Source organism: Oncorhynchus nerka, unplaced genomic scaffold (genome assembly GCF_034236695.1).
Source record: "Oncorhynchus nerka isolate Pitt River unplaced genomic scaffold, Oner_Uvic_2.0 unplaced_scaffold_2681, whole genome shotgun sequence".
NCBI classification, from domain to species: domain Eukaryota; kingdom Metazoa; phylum Chordata; class Actinopteri; order Salmoniformes; family Salmonidae; genus Oncorhynchus; species Oncorhynchus nerka.
This window is the reverse complement of record NW_027038619.1, coordinates 30001-34034: the sequence shown is the minus strand read 5'-3', so window position 1 is coordinate 34034 and position 4034 is coordinate 30001. Positions and strand designations below refer to the sequence as shown.

Sequence of the window (4034 nt, the reverse complement as noted above, 5' to 3'; positions counted from 1 at the left end):
AGCCTCCACATTGACTCTGTACTGTAATACCCTGTATATAGCCTCCATATTGACTCTGTACCGGTACCCCCTGTATATAACCTCCACATTGACTCTGTACCGTAATACCCTGTATATAGTCTCCACATTGACTCTGTACCGTAATACCCTGTATATAGCCTCCACATTGACTCTGTACTGTAATACCCTGTATATTGTTATTATAGTGTTACTTTCGATTTTTTACAATATATATATATATTTTTTTTTTAACTCTTTCTTTCTTGTAAAGTCATTTCTACACACAGTAAGGTCTACTACACCTGTTGTATTCAGCATTTCACTGTGAGGTCTACTACACCTGTTGTATTCAGCATTTCACTGTGAGGTCTACTACACCTGTTGTATTCAGCATTTCACTGTAAGGTCTACTACACCTGTTGTATTCAGCATTTCACTGTAAGGTCTACTACACCTGTTGTATTCAGCATTTCACTGTAAGGTCTACTACACCTGTTGTATTCAGCATTTCACTGTGAGGTCTACTACACCTGTTGTATTCAGCATTTCACTGTAATGTCTACTACACCTGTTATATTCAGCAGTTCACTGTGAGGTCTACTACACCTGTTGTATTCAGCATTTCACTGTGAGGTCTACTACACCTGTTGTATTCAGCATTTCACTGAGGTCTACTACACCTGTTGTATTCAGCATTTCACTGTGAGGTCTACTACACCTGTTGTATTCAGCATTTCACTGTGAGGTCTACTACACCTGTTGTATTCAGCATTTCACTGTAAGGTCTACCTACACCTGTTGTATTCAGCATTTCACTGTGAGGTCTACTACACCTGTTGTATTCAGCATTTCACTGTGAGGTCTACTACACCTGTTGTATTCAGCATTTCACTGTGAGGTCTACTACACCTGTTGTATTCAGCATTTCACTGTAATGTCTACTACACCTGTTGTATTCAGCATTTCACTGTAATGTCTACTACACCTGTTATATTCAGCAGTTCACTGTGAGGTCTACTACACCTGTTGTATTCAGCATTTTACTGTAAGGTCTACTACACCTGTTGTATTCAGCATTTCACTGTAAGGTCTACTACACCTGTTGTATTCAGCATTTCACTGTAAGGTCTACTACACCTGTTGTATTCAGCATTTCACTGTGAGGTCTACTACACCTGTTGTATTCAGCATTTCACTGTAAAACTGTAAAACAGTCAAACGTTGCCTCTAACATTTGGGAGACTGTGCCATTGGCTATGCCCACGATGCCAGCCTGTCCAACACTGCTGAACACTGCAGACAGAAACACACAGGTTTATGGGATGTGAACACTTTCAACACCCATAGGTCTCAGGGTAATAACACTTCAGCCTGTGTGGTGTGGGGTGTGTGTGTGTGTGTTAACTACTACCAGATGACAGTGACATCAACAACACACTTCATTCTGATACACTCCATATGGTTCTCTTTACAATCAACTGGACCTTCACCACTATCTCAATGAGGTGTGTGTGTGTGTGTGTGTGTGTGTGTGTGTGTGTGTGTGTGTGTGTGTGTGTGTGTGGTGTCTCTATAAGAACAGTACTTACGATTTTGTGAGCAGGCAGTGCATTTGTCGAGCCAGACTGGCCGGTAGAACGTTGTCAAATCTGGACAGAAACCCTCTGATCTGAGAAAGATAAGAAAAGTATCATACTTTCCACAACTCTAGTTAAAAACAGAGATTTACTGATGTAATACATACTGTCTATGAGGTGAACCGTCTATGAGGTGAACTGTGTGAGAACCGCCATCTGGTGTTTAACTGGTATTACAACACATGAATATTTTATTTATTTTCTGCTCCAATGAGAGCGCAGAGAGAGCGCGCGAGAGAGAGAGAGAGAGAGAGAGCGAGAGGGGAGAGAGCGAGCGAGGCGAGAGAGGAGCGAGAGAGAGGCGAGAGAGAGACGAGAGAGAGAGAGCGGGCGAGAGAGCGAGAGAGCGAGAGGCGAGGCGAGAGAGGCGCGAGAGAGAGGGAGAGCGAGAGAGAGCGAGAGAGAGAGAGAGAGAGAGAGAATCAACGGCTGGCCAGACTGGGCCTGTTACTGACTCTACTCTACGGCATCTAAACTGCTTGATCATCAGTATTGTTCATCATGGACTCTTCTCAGTAATGTAGTAAGTATTGTTCATCATGGACTCTTCTCAGTAATGTAGTAAGTATTGTTCATCATGGACTCTTCTCAGTAATGTAGTAAGTATTGTTCATCATGGACTCTTCTCAGTAATGTAGTAAGTATTGTTCATCATGGACTCTTCTCAGTAATGTAGTAAGTATTGTTCATCAAGGTGACTTTAAAACAGGTACAGAGTTTAATGGCTGTGACAGGAGAAAACTGAGGATGGATCAACAACATTGTAGTTACTTCTCAATACTAACCTAATTGACAAGAGTGGAAAGAAGGAAGCCTTTACAGAATAAAAATATTCCAGAACATGCATCCTGTTTGCAACAAGGCACTAAAGTAATGCTGCAACAAATGTGGCTAAGCAATTCACTTTTTGTATTCGATTTGCCCCAAACAGGACAACACATCACGGAGCACCACTCTCCATATATTCAAGAATAGTGGTGGCTGCGTCATGTTATGGGTATGCTTGTCATCGTTAAGAACTTTTTTCCCCCTAGAGGAAAACTTGCTCTGCTTTCCACCAGACACGGGGAGATGAATTCACCTTTCAGCAGGACAAGACTTATATCTCCTTGAAAATCTACGGCAAAGACCTGAAAATGGTTGTCTAGCAACTATCAACAACCAACTTAACACAGGAGAGTAGTGGAGACGTGTAGTTCTCTAGACAACCACAGGAGAGTGGTGGAGACGTGTAGTTCTCCAGACAACCACAGGAGAGTGGTGAACACGTGTAGTTCTCCAGACAACCACAGGAGACTGGTGGAGACGTGTAGTTCTCTAGACAACCACAGGAGAGTGGTGGAGACGTGTAGTTCTCTAGACAACCACAGGAGAGTGGTGGAGACGTGTAGTTCTCCAGACAACCACAGGAGAGTGGTGGACATGTGTAGTTCTCTAGACAACCACAGGAGAGTGGTGGACATGTGTAGTTCTCTAGACAACCACAGGAGAGTGGTGAACACGTGTAGTTCTCCAGACAACCACAGGAGAGTGGTGGAGACGTGTAGTTCTCTAGACAACCACAGGAGAGTGGTGGAGACGTGTAGTTCTCCAGACAACCACAGGAGAGTGGTGGAGACGTGTAGTTCTCTAGACAACCACAGGAGAGTGGTGGAGACGTGTAGTTCTCTAGACAACCACAGGAGACTGGTGGAGACGTGTAGTTCTCCAGACAACCACAGGAGGGCACTGTGTCCCTAACTATCTGTGTCCTAAACTCTCTTCCTCTGCAGCTCACAACCATCACAGTCAACAAGAATTGATTCCCATTCAAAATCCTACGTTCCTAAACCTTAATCCTAAATCTAATCCTAAAACTATACCTAGTCAGCATGTGCCTATGAACCAGAGTTATACTGTTAGCACTGAGGCGGTGTGCTCTAGGAGGAAGTCCACCGTGTGCAGCTCACCCTGCAATAACATCAATAAGACAAGCATGTCTACTTCTGATAAGCTTCAGTAGACACCAGTCCCCCTGTCCCGCAGACAGAAGACACCAGTCCCCCTGTCCCGCAGACAGAAGACACCAGTCCCCCTGTCCCGCAGACAGAAGACACCAGTCCCCCTGTCCCGCAGACAGAAGACACCAGTCCCCCTGTCCCGCAGACAGAAGACACCAGTCCCCCTGTCCCGCAGACAGAAGACACCAGTCCCCCTGTCCCGCAGACAGAAGACACCAGTCCCCCTGTCCCGCAGACAGAAGACACCAGTCCCCCTGTCCCGCAGACACCAGTCCCCCTGTCCCGCAGACAGAAGACACCAGTCCCCTCTGTCCCGCAGACAGACGACACCAGAAGACACCAGTCCCTCTGTCCCGCAGACAGAAGACACCAAGTCCCTCTGTCCCGCAGACAGAAG

At 45.4% G+C, this 4034-nt stretch overlaps 1 pseudogene; it reads right to left on the bottom strand.

The window, feature by feature from the left end:
* Positions 1 to 1232: 1232 nt before the first annotated feature.
* LOC135567041 (ubiquitin-like modifier-activating enzyme ATG7) overlaps positions 1233 to 4034 on the bottom strand; it is a 19281-nt pseudogene continuing 16479 nt past the window's right edge.